This window comes from Zingiber officinale, chromosome 6A (assembly GCF_018446385.1).
Source record: "Zingiber officinale cultivar Zhangliang chromosome 6A, Zo_v1.1, whole genome shotgun sequence".
In the NCBI taxonomy this organism is placed as follows: Eukaryota; Viridiplantae; Streptophyta; class Magnoliopsida; order Zingiberales; family Zingiberaceae; genus Zingiber; species Zingiber officinale.
Genome location: NC_055997.1, coordinates 34,428,666 through 34,444,439, shown reverse-complemented (window position 1 = coordinate 34,444,439; position 15,774 = coordinate 34,428,666).

Sequence of the window (15,774 nt, the reverse complement as noted above, 5' to 3'; positions counted from 1 at the left end):
GAAAGGTTCGACACTTGTACAAAAAAAATCTTGTACAGTGGAACTGGTACGTTTTCCTAGGACTAACCAACAATTGGTATCAAAGCTAGGGTTTGCCTCTGTGTGTTTGGTTTTCAAATAGATTATGCACATGTCATATATAATTTAGGCAGAATAATAGTAGGATGTGCCAACTTTGTGGTTGCAGGCTCCAACTATTATGACATATAGATATTGTGTGTGATTGGACCCTTGGACATGTCAAGGGCATTTTATTGTGTGTGCATGATTGTATGTATCAAATACAGCAGGAGCTGTGTTATTTTTAGAATTTTATTTTCGATCTAAAATATATGTACATTCCTTTATGGAATATAGGATCGACACATGTAAAATTCTATTTTTGTCGCGGATCGGATGCTTGCGAGGCGTGGTACTTTTGAAGCACCAGAGGCGCAGCGGAATAAGAAGCAAGATGGATGCGACGTCTCGACCCGATGGCAGTGGCTAAAGATGGCAGCAGCTAGGGTTGAAGCATACGGAGGACAGTGATGAAAATATCATAATAGTTGGAAAATTAATTTCCATATTTATTGCTTTTATTTACTGTGATGTGTGTGTACATGTAATGTATGCTAGCATAGGTTAAAATTCCTCATCATAAATAACTAAGTGGGAGAGAGATTAGTATATAAATCCCACGGTCTCCATTACTGGTTTGTAAGTGATGCAACAAGCTTGCGTGTTGGCTCTGAGTGCCTCCCTCCACAACGGATGAGTTTGTTTGCGGATCACTAGATCAAACTTCCTTTATGGATTGTTATAGGAAATTATTTAGGATGTGTGTGATCTTCTCCAACTGAAGGGGCACAATTCTATTTAATGGACTAAGTATCAAGTAATGATATACACTTAGATACATTTAATAGTATTCTCCCCAACGGAGTCACTGCTATTACTTGTGTGATCAAAGGGAAATCAACTATTAATTTATCATAAAACTAGGGTGACAAGATAAGAAAATTAATGGGTTAAAACCCCTCTTACAAATGATTGATTTTGTATACGTCCACACTAACGTGGCATACAAAATTAACGGTGTTTGAGATAATTTTATTTGTCATAAAGTTAGGTTGACAAGATAGTTAATGGGTAAAACCCTCCTCTTACAAATGTTGATTTTGTATACGTCCACACTAACGTGGCATGCAAAATTCACGGTGTTTTGAGGTGTTGGTAAATTTAAATAGTATTGTTTGAGGAATCAATATTATTTTAAATTTAGAGTCTTGACCAAATATTTGATCAAAGACAGACCAACTATTAATTTTATTTGTCATAGGTTGACAAGATAATAAAAATTAATGGATAAAATTTCCTTTTAGAATTTATATACGTCCACACTATCGTGGCATACAAAATTCACGAGGATTTTGAGATGTTGGTCTTGACCAAATATTTTTGTGATTCTTAGGTTTTCAAATGTTAGTCAATCCCCTAGTTGTTATACTATAGAATAGACTTAGTTGTCCCAATTATTATGATTGGAAATAAGACTTGGACATTAAGGTAGACTGTCCTCTTAGAACTAAGAACAATATAGGTGTATTTGATTCATTAGTTGTTGAAACATGTTTAGTGGTGTTATCTACCGATACCTGGTGAGTAGATACGGGAGCCACTATCATGTCTGCAATTTATTGCAGGGGCTCCAGGAAACCCGACAACTATATGAAGAGAAATCACCGTCTACATGGACACTACTGCAAAAGTAGCAGCTGTTGCAGTGGGAGATGTTTATCCTATGATAGGAATAAAAATGAATTTTGAGAAATTGTCTATATATACCAAGTTTAGAAAGAATTCGATTTCGATTTCTAAACTATCAAAGAATAGATATTCTGTCTATTTTGATAACAAACTTGTTATCAAGAAAAATAGGAAAATTATCTGTTCTGGTACATTGGTTGACAATTTATAAATCCAATAACTCCCACAATGCAATAAATGAAAATTAATAACACATCTTCTAACTATTAAGAGAAAGCAACTTTCAGAAATGAACCAATTATATCTTTGGCATCAAAGGCTAGGTTATTTTAACTTAAGTAGGATTCATTTGTAGCTGATGAACTTTTGGGTTCATTGGTAGTGGAAATCTTTCCAACCTTAGAGTCTTACTTGGAAGGAAAAATAACCGATAAGCTTTTAAGTCTAAGGGGTATGGAGCCAAAGATATAATGGAATTGGTTCATTCTGATTTGTGTGGTCCTATTACTATCCAGACAAGAGGTAGTTTCGAATATTTCATATATTTTATAGACAACTATTCGAGACACAGATAGATTTACTTGATACACCGCAAGTCTAAGTACTTTGATTAATTCAAAGAGTATGAGGTTGATGCGGGGAAATGTCAAAGTAAAAATATCGAGACACTACGGTGAGATCGTAGTAGCAAATACCTCTTGGGAGAATTTAAGAGTCACTTATCAGAAGTAGGGATTCAATCCCAACTAACTGCACTTGGTACATCCCAACAGAATGGTGTAGTAGAAAGAAGGTATAAGGCTCTTATGGAATAATTAAATCGATGATGAGTTATTTAGAAAATTACCAAATTTGTTTTAAGGATATATGCTGGAAACGGAAGTGAACATAGTACCTTCTAAGTCAGAACTCTCTACTCCCACAGAATTGCAGAATGGGCGTAAGCCTAGTCTGAAGCATATTCGGATTTGGGTGGTCTAGCACGTGAGAGACTCTGAAAAATTGGACATGAGTTCACTTGTTTGTGAGTTATCCTAGAAAAACGAAAAGAGGTTTGTAGTCCTTAAAATTAGAAGGTCATTGTTGGCACCAATGCTCGATTTTAGAAAAGGACTATACTATAAACCACATGCCCATGAGTAAAAATTGTTCTTAAGAAAATTAAAGGACACATCTAACCTAGTACCAACTGTACAAGATGAAATATCACAAGAAACTGTAACACGTATCACAAATGATACACAATTACAGAAAGTACCTCGTCGTAGTGGGAGGGTTGTTAGGCAACCTTAAAAGATTCATGTGTTGGGAGAGTCTTTGGACTCGATCCTTGGAGGACATGAACCTTATCTCCGAACATATGACGAAGCACTCCAAGATAAAGATGCAGCATCTTTGCAAAGAATACAGAATTAGAATATATATGTATTCTAATAGAGTCTGGAAGCTTATAAAATCACCAAATAGTATAAAAGTCATTGGGTAAAAATAAGTCTACAATAGGAAAAGAGGGATAGACAGGAAGGTAGAAACTTTCAAAGTAAGGCTTGTTGAAAAAGGAAACTTTTTTACCGATAGCCATGCTTAAGTCTACCCGGATTCTTTTATCTATGAGATTTAGCAAGTGGATGTCAAGACAGCTTTCCTTAATGGAAGTCTTGAAGAAAACATCCATATAAAGCAACCAGAAGGGTTCATTGCAAAGAGCAAAGAGCATCTTGTGTGTAAGATCAAACAGTCTATGGACTGAAGTAAAGCTTCAAGGTCTTGATACATCCGGTTTAATAAAGTAATCCAGACCTATGGATTTATTTTATAACTGAATGAGTTTTATGTATACAAGAAATGTGATGGAAACGTAGTGGTATTTCTTATACTATACGTAGATAACATTTTTGGTAGTTGGAAACAATATCAAAGTGTTGTCAGAAGTAAGGGTATGGTTGTCCAAACAATTCTATATGAAGGACTTAGGAGAATGCATATATTCTTAGGATCAAAGGGATCGCAAGAAAAGAATATATTGTACTTATCCCAAGCTTCATATATTGAAACAATCCTTGCTCGTTTTAGCATGCAGAACTCCAAGAAAAGGTTTCTTACCTTTTAGGCATGGAGTAGCTTTATCTAAAGAGATGTCTCCAAAGACATCAAAGTAGATAGAGGAAATGAAGGCAGTTCTTTATGCTTCAGCTGTCGGAAGCCTAATGTATGCTATGCACAAGATCAGAGATCTGTTTTGTTGAGGACATAGTTAGCAGATATCTAACTAACCCTGGACAAGGACATTGGACTGCGGTAAAACATATATTAAAGTACCTTAGAGGCACTAGAGATTATATGCTAGCTTACAAGGCAGATAATTTGGTCCCTGTGGGTTGCACGGATTTTGACCTCCAATCAGATATGAACAACAGTAAGTCGACCTCGGGGTTTATATGGACAACAATAAGTCGACCTCGGGGTTTTGTGTTTACTTTAGGAGGTAAAGTCATAACTATGGAAGAGTAATAAACAAAAGTGCTTTTTCAGACTCAACCATAGAAACTGAGTAAGTGGCAGCCTCTGAGGCAGTCATAGAAGCTGAATGACTTAGTAACCTCAAGATGGACTTAGATATGATTTCTGGTTTATCCAAAGATTATTACAATTTATTGTAATAATAGTGGTGCAGTAGCAAATTCGAAGAAACCATGAGTCTATAAGGCAAGTAAACACAATAGAGTGCAAGTACCACCCAATACGAGAAATCGTATAAACGAGGAGAAGTTGTTGCCGCCTAGATTGCATCAGATGATGACCTATAGATCTTTTCACTAAGGCCCTTAAGGTAAGAGCTTCTGATGGGCATGTTGAAGGGTTGAGAATCAGATGTATGGCAGCAGATATGGCAGCTTAGTCTTTTAGTATAAGTGAGAGATTATTAGAGTGTATACTAAAAGCCTAGCTTTTGGTATAAACATTTATCTAGAAATAAGAATCACATTGGTCAAATGTCTACATTTATGATAAATGTAGCTGCTCAAATAATTTATATATAGATAACATGGTGTGTGGTGTCACACACAGAGGATCATGTTATCAGCACCTTATAAATTATAAACAGTAGCTCACGACCAAGATGGAAATGAATAAACCATTAGAAGGTCGTAGTATAATTAGGTATTAGTTTATCTTAACTATATAATTACACTAGTACACTTAGAGTGTATTGAGTAGGACCATTAGAGGTCGTTTCTTTTTATACTGACTTTATAAAGGAACAAAGACCTCAGTTATTATGCAAGTGTGTGCTCTTAATCCTAATATAATAACAAGCACATATATTTGATATTTATTTCTTTAATTTATTAATGGGTGAGATTTAGTTCGATAAATTAATAAGTCTGATAAGTTGGGAAATGATATCACTTATAGTGTGTGTTGTTGATTATAGAAGGAAACTGTGTCCTAGTGATCTAGGTTGATAATGTTCCCAAGAGGAGCTCATAAGGATTGTCATGTTAAACCCTATAGGTGGACTTAGTCCGACATGACGATAAGGTTGAGTGGTACTACTCTTGGACTAAGATATTAATTAAGTGAGTTGTCAGTAACTCATTTAATTAGTGGGCATTCGATATCTTAAACACAGGGAGACTAATACACTCATAATAAGAAAGAGCCCAAAATGTAATTTGGGATTGGTGCGGTAGTTCAATAATAGTTCTTTAGTGGAATGAATTATTATTGATGGAATTAAGTTGTGTGTTCGGGGCGAACACGGGAAGCTTAATTTCATCGGGAGACCAAAACCAATTCCTCCTCTCGGTCCCTATCGTAGCCTCTTGTATATAGAGATTTATACCAACCACATACCCACCTTCTTACCCAACCTATAGGGGTCGGCCAAGCCAAGCTTGAAGCTCAAGTTTAGGGCCGGCCAAGCCTAAAGGTTGAGCCTTAAGGTGGCCAGCCAATTGCTTGGAGCCCAAGCTTAGGTGGCCGGCCACATCATATTAAAAAGGGTTTTTTATTAAAATTATTTTTTATGTGGATATCATGGTTTTAAAAGAGAGTTTGAAATTTAAATATTTCCTTTTATAGCTTTCTACAAAAGATTAAGAAAAGATTTGAAATCTTTCCTTATTTATAGATTGAAAGGTAGATTTTGATTTTAAGAAAACTTTCCTTTTTAACCATGTTCATGATTTAAAAGAGAGTTTAAAAATTAAATATTTCTTCTACAAAAGATTAAAAAAAGATTTAATATCTTTCCTTATTTGTAGATTAAAAGAGATTTTAATTTTGAGAGATATCTTTTTTTTATCCACATGTTTAAAAGAAAGATTTTAATTTATAAAATTTCCTTTCTACAAACCACCAGGGAAAAATTAGTGGAGAAATTTTTTATAAATTTCCAGAAGCAAATAAGGAAATTTATTTTGTGTTTAAAATTTTATTTGCTTGGAGATTTGAATGTGGTCGACCATTGTAATTGAAAAAAGGAATTTAATTTTAATTAATTAAATTTTTATTTTTCATGGCAAAAGAATTAAGGAAGTTTTTATTTAAATTTCCTTATTTGCCAAGACCAAGGATTATAAAAGAAGGGGTAGAGTTGCATTCATGGCTAACAACTCTATTATTTTTCTCCTCTCTTTTTCTCCTTGGGTGTGGCTGACCCCTCCTCTTTCTCTCTTCTCCATCTTGTGGCTGAACCTCATCTCATCCTTGGAGTCCTTGTGGTGGCCGGATCTTGCTTGGAGAAGAAGGAAAGAAAAGGAGGCGATATTTCTAGCATCCCTTGGAGCTTGGTGGTGGCCGAACCTCTTCATCTTTGGATGAGCTCTTTGTAAAATACCGAAAAAAATAGGCAAATATTAATAAGGGAATTTTTTGGAATTTTTGGAAATTTTTCGGGAATTTTTCGGAGCTCGTATGGACGAGTTTACGGGGATAAAAACAGGGTTCGGAAAAGCCTGTTTAGGCTACCCTGTTTTAATGAGGAAAAGTTTTAATTTCTTTTCCCTTTTTCCTTTTCCCTTTTATTGTTTTTTTTCGCCGTCCCGTTTTCTTTCTCCCTCGCGCACCCGAGCCATCCCGACGCCGCCCTTCCTTTCTCCTCCTTGCCCTAACCGCCGGCGGCGGTTACTCCTCCTCGAGCATACAACCCCTCCGCCGAGCCTCCTTTTCATCTTCTTCATTTTTTTGTCTTTCCCCCGAGCCGAACTCCTCTTCCCACTGCTGCCAGCGACGGCAAACGCTGCTGTACAACGCCGCTCGTCTGTGAGTGCCGAAGCCGAAGTCTTCTTCTTCTCTTCTTCCAGGCGCCGGTGACGCTTGTGCGAACCGTGCCCTAGCCGAGCTTCCTCCTGCCGAGGCTGCGCCGTTGTCCCTTTTTCTGTGGAAATTTCCACGCCGCCGCCGGCCACAGGAAGCCCTAGTCGAGGTGTGGTGTGGAATTAGGGTTGTGGTATGACTTCAGTTATTGATTTCCAGTTCATGTTCTTCCTTGCTTCGGATCTAGTCACGGTATAAGAATTTGTCCTGGTTGCTTCATAGGTGAACGACAGCAGGTGTCCCCGGCAGCCGCTGTGATTTCCGACCACAATTTCCAGCAATATCCCTGGCTGTGATTTGAGGTAAGGTGTAGAGGAAGTCATTTCTTTTGTTACAGCGTACATAAAATTAGAGCTAGGAAAGGATAAGAAATGAGGAGTATAAAAATTTATTTAAATCTATGTTGTTATGAGTAAATGGAGTTGGGATATGTTATGGGTTTATTTGGGTTTGTCCTATTTTGTGTTAGGGATTTTTATTTAGCTATTTCATTGGGCATATGCTAAATTAAAAAAAAAATGTATGTATTAGGTGAGATTTGATTGATTTAAAATCTAATGGAACGAATTAGGGTTTAAGAAGCTAACCCTAGTTGGTCGAGGTTTATGGATTAGGATTTTTGCCCTAAATTAGTGTAAGAGATTTTATTTAGCTATTTATATGATTGAAGCTAAATAAAAATATATTTCTATTCGTGATACAGGACTTTGACGCGAGATGAGTATCTCGGAGTCAAATTTGGACCATTTTATCGGAGGCGAGTACTTTTGACTTATTGTCTTTGATATGCTTAGTAATGAAAATAATATGTTGCATTAATTGTGTTTCCTATTTGTTTCGGTCAATCACTGCCCATTACATGTTACCTGTTTGATTGATTGTTTGATTGCATCTCGTATTGATCATGTACCCGATCTATCATGCTCATGAGTAGTGATATAACCATGTTTCACATGTTCAGGACCTAGGTTTGATACCTTATTGATCAGTATATCTTGTTATGATCTATTCATTATGGTGCCATTATTATATGTCCAGAGGTTGGATTAGTATATTACCATGCTTAGTGACATGCACCATTTGCATGATCGCATGCTGTGCGATAGATTGCTCCATTATTGTCGAGCACATTGCCAGTTTCATCACTGTTCGGTGCTCCGTTGTGACGCTCATGGGTAGCGAGATACAGCGTGGTAGCACGTCAGTTTGACTCTTCCGGTGCTCCGTTGATCCGCTCAGGGGTAGTGTGACGCAGCGTGTAGCACGTTAGAGATTCCTCCCCGTCATAGTACACCGGGAGATGAGAGCATTGCGCTCCCCCATTTATGATTTGGGGTAGGAGTACGTATGTGCTCCGACAGCATCCCGTCCACTCGATCACTCATCAGGAGTAGTGTTACAGAGTGCACGGTTGTCACAGCCCTACCCACTTGGTCCCACTTATGTTGTGAGTTGGCTGACTGGCGTCAGGGGTGACCATGACATTGGCATCATATGCATGGTGCATTTATTGTTTGTGTTTGTGTTTGTTGCATTTATATGCTGCACATTGTTTGGATACCTATGTTTGACATGCATACAGGTCTTCTATACCTTTCGGACTGTTTGTCCTTATACCGGGTCCTGGTTAGTACAGATTCTCTCCTGTCTTCTTCGGTTGCATTTACCTTTATTTTTATCAGGAGACTGTACGCATGATTAGTGCTAGGTGTTATTTCTTTACTTTGCATATCAATTGTACCTGCTGAGTGTTGGACTCACCCCACCTCCATTGTTGTTATTTTCATGTTGATGCTGTCAGGAGGGAGTTCCAGTCGCTGGTCCCCACAGCACGTAGTGCTAGTCCTCTGCTGGGTTGAGTTGTTATTTTATTTTAGTTTTTCTCTATCAGACTTTGTTTTAGTCTTGTTTTTGGATTTTACATATGGATATTGTATGAAATCCTTTCGTTTGATGGACTTGTGATATGATTTGGATTTTATTCTACTACATACCTGCCTAGAAGGCAGAAGAGGTGAGTTCGTCGGATTTGAGTTTTACGAGTGTAGTTGAGTAGGGTGGATTTCGAGTCAGAGTACTATTGTTTGTGATTACTATTATTAACTGCGTGGTTGTGACAGCCAGAGGCTGAATACTTATATATAACTGCGTGGTGATGTTTTATTTTGTTGTTATTATTCCAGCCACCTGTGGCTGAGGTATTTGTGAGATGTAGAAAAGTTTCAGATTGTCCACCGTACAGGGGAGATGTTGCCGAAATTTTCTCGGACAGGGACTCCTCTGGGGCGTGACACTCTTGGTAGCCGAAACCTAGAAGGAAGAAGAAGGTGCTTGGTGGTTCTCATCTCGGAAGATCGTTTCCCACACAACGTCCGAGGTTAAAAGAGGAATACGGTAGAAGATCAAGAGGTTATTTTTGCTTATAAAGAAAAGTATAACTAGTAATTGTTTTCCCATGATACTAGTTTTCTTTGTATAAGTTATTTTTGGAAATACCAAACACAAGAGGCATATGATTCTAGAGTTTTCGGATTTGTTTCGAGGTTGTATTTCTTTTCTTTTATTTTTCAAATTTGTCATTCGATTGTTCTTTTTGGTTAACCTAGAGTTATTTAAGGAAATTAAATATTATCTTTCCTTAAAAGGCTTTGTCTAGGCGGTGGTGGTTACTTCTATATCCAAGAAGGTCATGTGCCTTGCCATGCAGTCCTGGAAGCCAATTTTAGAAATTAATATTTAATAGAATTAATAACATAGGTAGATTTGAATCAATAGTGTTAAGTTCCGCTTGCGATTCAAATCTAAACCATTAAGAACAGATAAGTTAAATTTGGAATCAATGATGTTAAGTTCCGTCTGGGATTCCTAATTTAACTTCTAAAGAACACAATAGGTTATTTAAGGAAAGGTTCGACACTTGTACAAAAAAAATTTTGTACAATGGAACCGGTATGTTTTCCTAGGACTAACCAACAAACCTGATCTCTAGGGTTCGGTCAACTGATCCGGAGGTTCAGTCGACCGAACAAAGCAAAAATCCGAACTTTCATAATTGTTAGTTTATAGTAAAACAGAGTTAGAATAAAAGACAAATAACATGTAAAGATAAATTTTGATAGACTTCGCACTGTCCGATCATAACTTTGAATTTAGCTAAAACTCTAGATCGGACCGACGCCTACTGTTCCCTCTTTAGGGAGCACGTCCTCACCTACTTCTCTCAGAAGAGTTTACCTTTTGCTAGACCGGTCCTCCAGACAATCTGGACTTTTGCTCAGCATCTGAGACTTCAGGACTTTTTCGATGGACGTCTGATCTGCGACCCGTCCAGTCTTTCACCTGGTGTCCGCGACCCCTAGAATTTTCACCTAGAGTCCTCGACTCTAAGATTTCGCCTAATGTCCTCAACCTGCCAAGACTTTGCCCAGTCCCCCGAACCAGGACTTCGTTATCTAATTGCAGCTAGGACTTTTCACCTGCCTAGACTCCACTAGGACTTTTTTGTAAACTCATACACACTTGTTAGATAACAAAATAATCTTAACTTTAAACCTCTTTGTCATTATCAAAACACAGGTTCGATAGTCTGGTGCTCCCTGCACCAATAATCTTCCCCTTTTTTATTATGGCAGCATATTTCAAAGTTAAGTTAAGCAAATACATAATATTTTAAGCAAGTTAAGAACAAGTAAATAAGTAAGAATTCACAAAAGTCATTTCAAAGGATAAGATTTTTCTAAGTTAGAGATTTTAGACTCCCTTGGAATATAGCACTTTCTTAGCCAAATAACCTTAACTGAATTCTTAATTTTTGAAACAAAACTTAAGAAAAAATACTTAGCTAAATTTTAAGTTTTATAAATGACTTAGCTTTTTCTTTAAAATACTTAACTATATTTTAAGCTTTTAAAAATGGCTTAGCTTTCTCTTTTAAAAAACTTAGCTATATTTTAAGCTCTTAAAAATTACTTAGCTTTTTTATTAAAAACTTTGTTAAATTTTATGTTTTGAAAATGACCTAGCTTTTTCATAAAAAATTTAGCTAGATTTTAATCTTTTAAAAATGACTTAGAATTTTCTTAAAAATTTAACTAAATTTTAAGCTTTTGATGTTTTTCAAAAATACTTAAAGAAAATGCTTAAAATGTTTAATTTTGAAAACTTACTTTGAAAAAAAAGTAAATTTTACTTTTGAAATGTCAATGTTAATTTTCAAATATCAATTTTCAAAAAAAAATTACTCTTTGAACTATTCTTAACATTCTTAACTTTGAAAACTTACTTTTACTCCCCTTTGACATATATCAAAAAGAATTTTAAAATAAAGAAAGCTTGTAAAAATTAGTAATTAATTTTTTTAAAAAAAATACAAATTAAAAAATATTTTACTTTAAGCTCCCCTTGATCAGTGCCTCGAAGATTTTAACTAAGTGCTTTTTGTCTGAGGGGGGAGTTAATGATTTTTATCCTAGAGTCCAAGCATGAAAAAATCTCAAAATAATCATCTATTTTTCTTTAAAAAAATGTCTAACCTTTAACTACTAGTTGTTTACCATAGGGTAATAGCATTCACTTGGTTAGTCAAGTTAAGTAATTGATCTAGTTAGTTTGACTAAAAAGAATAAGTTAATTTGATTAATTTGAATTGCTATTTATAGTACAGACTTATGTTGATGCACAGACATAAGCATTCTAAAGTCATATGCATCTCACTTCATTCTAAGTATTTTTCATGGACAAGCAAAGTATTTCTAGTGTGCTTGTGAGATGTTTTGATTGAAACTTATGGGTACATACTTTCTAGGGGGATAAAAACCTAGGCTAAGTCCGATCTTTGAAAATACTAGTAAAATTAAAATTTTTGAAGAAAATAAAATAATTTATCCTAGAATTTTGAAACCAAGTTGATTTTGAACATATAATATAATTTTGAAAACTCATAACTTTTGAAAAAAAATAAGACTATGAAAGGAATGATTTTAAAAATTTTAGAATTTATTCTAATAAGCATATACCTAATTGTCTTCTAAGTGTACTGAACTCAAGTTCAGGTAAAGATTTTGTAAAAATATATGCTAGGTTTGACTTGGACTCAACATAATTAAGTACAATATCTCCCCAAGCTACATGATCCCATATAGAGTGATGTTTCACCTCTATGTGTTTAGTCCTTGAGTGATGTATTAGATTTTTAGTTAGTGTAACACCCCAAATTTCATGATTTGGAGTCCTAAAAGATCTTATTAAAATCTAGAAATGCTTTGGAAAAATTCTAGAGATTTTTAGGAATTTATAGAGTATTTTTATGCAATTTTTGGAGTTCGGTTCGTATTTTTACTAAGAAGAAGAAGTTTAAAAAAAAAAAAAGAAATAAAATTGTTGAAGTTGGGTTTTGAACCCTAGACCTCGGGCTTGACCCGTGTCTTAACCGAAGTCAGCCCAACCAACTGAGCTAAGTAAGTTTTGTTTAATATATGGAACAAATGGTATTTAAAGAATAGTTGGGAACATTTAAAATAAATTAAATATAAGGGGCGAGCTGAGGAATCGAAGCCCGGACCTTGGGTTCGGTTAAAAGCCGGCTGACCAAGTGGGCTAGCAGTCGGTGCTGAGTAAATATGCAGAGAAATATATTTAAGTTATAAGTAGAAACGAAGGAAGAAATAGGAGTCGGCCGAGTTTCGAACCCACAACCTCGGCCAAACCGAAGCTTTAAACGGAGCGGGCTAACCAACTGTCCCACGATTATTTCGTGAACAAATTAATAGCGAAATAGTCTTAAGCCATAAACTTTAGGTTATAAAAGAGGAGAACTTAGGGCTTGATGGATTACCGCGATCTAAAGTTTCCTTTCTCCTCTCCTCGCGTCTCTCTTCTGCGCGCGACGGCCGTGCTCGGGCGGAAGGCGAGGCAAGTTAGGGTTTTCACCTCCGGAGGCCAGCGAGGGAGCTAACGTCGGGAGCTCTTCACCATTTCGGGATCCTCTCGTCGAAGGGAAGCTGTGGACGCGAGGAATCGCCGGATTTGGAGTGTTGCCGAAGCCCTAGAAGCATTAGAAGGTTTCTCCTTCGGCTGTGAGTCAAGGGAACAAAGGTAAGTCGCTACTCACCTGCGGTAAGGGTAGCTCCGGGGTTTTTATTTCTTTTCTTTGCAATCCGAAGCATGCATGAACCCTAGTTTTCAGTTTGGTTTTGATCTTGTATTCTGTTCTTGTAGAATAGCTTCGAATTTTGGTTTTTCGGATAGGAATGAGTAAGCTAGTTCTGAGTTCTTGTTGAGATCGAATTCGTTGTTGTATTTGATCCTTTCTTTACTCCCGAGACCTAGCATTCTCGGTCCCTTTTTGGTTTTCTGGCAGTGGCACTGAACAGGAGTTTTGGGAAGTTTCGGTTTGTGCTTTGGAATGGGCATGAATGGTTTGGAGTTTTTTGGATAGGATTGAAGTGCTTAGAGATGTTTTTTTTTATGTGTTCAGTTCATGAGTTGGTTGAGCAAATGTTGGATCGGATTCAAGGTTGATCAGAACCCTTAATGATGCTTTCAGATTTTAAGCTTAGGTTTGATTTTTAGTTTCCTTCTTTGATTCAGATTAAGCTGTACCTACCTTCTTAGTTTCGGTTTATCTTGAAGTTTGCTGCCATGAAACCAAAAGTTAGTTATTTAGATTTGGAGAAGAGTAAACCTTTTGTGCTATAAGTTGAACAAGGATAGCCCATTAAACCTATCCTAGCTTTAGAGCTTGCATTGCAGATTTTTGATTGTCTAGCATGGCAGATTTTGAATGGTTAGCATTGTAGATTAGCATTTCAGATTTTACAAGAGCAGATTGTTATTAAGCTTAAATGCAGAGTTGTTGTTAGCTTGAATATGCAGAATTTTTAGTATGCAGATTTTGTTAAACTAGTATGCAGATTTCTGTTAAGTTATTATGCAGATTTTTATTAAGCTAGTATGCAGATTTCTATTAAGCATTAGTGCAGATTTTGATAAACATTGTATGGGTAGATTTCTTTTGTATTCTGTGCATGATTATGTGTTACATAGTTAGTTTCATTCATAAATGCATACGAAAGATACCCTAATAGTATTTTGAGTTTAAGAAAAGCATAAGAAAGATAAAGAAAAGTATAAGAAAGATAAAGAAAAGAAAGAAAAGGCCGAGGCCTTAAGTAGATCCCAAAGTCGAGACTTTAGGGATTTTTGGCACACAAGGTGCCTATTAAAATGCCGAGGCATTTAAAGAAGAAGTAAATAAGCTAATAAGTATTTTACTTTTAAGAAGAGGCTAGTACCCGACATCCAAGAGCTTGTCGTTAAACAAATCCAGGTGTCCAATTCCGAGGTCTTGGCCCTGGTAGACCGAGGTCTGCTCTTTTAGGATTGGTGGCTCGCTACCCCAACCTATTAGGGAACGCGCATAAGATGGTACTACGCCTGGGCCCAAGAAGAAGTTGATTATTATTTTGAAGTATTATAAGTATAAGCTTTTGAACTAATAAAACAATGTGTTTACAAAAGTTTACAAGTATTAAAGAATAAGTTTTAAATAAGTAAAATAAAAGAATAAGTTTTTAAGTAAGTTTAATAAGAATCAGAAAGTGTTTAGAATTCAGTAAATTAAATTCTTTATGCTAGCATGATAGTATAGACTTGTCTTACATGTTTAGCCTTTCAGTATGTCTCTTTACTATTAGAAGAGCATGAGTTAGCTTACTATTATTTGCTATTTATGAGCATGAGTAGCTTTTCATGTTAGCATTCAGTTTTAGCATGTTTTTATTTATATACATGCATATCGAGTTTTTGTGAGTTAGATAGCGCTTACTAAGCAAATTTTGCTTATAGACTACACTTCCTCTTACTGCAGATACAGGAAAGGAAAAGATACAGAAAGGAAGGCGACAAGGTGGCGCGGATGGTGTGTGATGCCAGGACTATGGAAGCCTTGGGACTTAGTTTAGGAATTTATTAAGATTGTCATTTATTAAGAATGTATTAGATGAGTCATTTAGTCTTCCGCTGTTAGTTAATTGTATGTTTTTATTTTGTTTCCTCTATTCATTGCTTGCATGATTTGATTTCATTAAACTGCGTGGTGATGTTATTCCTTTTGTGTGCTTGATATGTGTTCCAGCCGCCTGTGGCTGTGTATGTTATGCTATGTATTAATGATTATGGTCACCGATACAAGGGAGATTCTGTCGAAATTTTTCGGTAGGGTTTCCACGTGATTTTTAATCACACCGGTTAAGTAGAGTTAGTAGTTAAGTAACGGTCATCCTTAGAGAGTAGTAGTAGTAAGAAGGGTGGTCGTTACAGTTAGATTGATTGAGCTTATGTTATCAATTAAAATTTTTATATTTATATTCAAATTGATAATCTCTTAAAGTGTGCATCATCCATAATAGTTGAGAAGTACATTCCCCCATGGCTATGTACTATGCTTTAGTAGTTGATAAGACTACAAAGTGTTACTTTCTACTTGACCAGCTTACTAGGCACTGTCCTAGAAGTTTGCAGCTTCCACTTATATTTTTTATATCTAGTTTGCACCAAAGCATAATCTGAGTCAGAGTACCCAGCTAAGTCAAATGTGCTAATCCTAGGGTATCAAAGTTCTACACTTAGGATCCCCTTAATATATCTAAGTATCCTTTTTACATTAGTTAAGTGTAATTCATTTGCACAAAATTGGCACCTAAC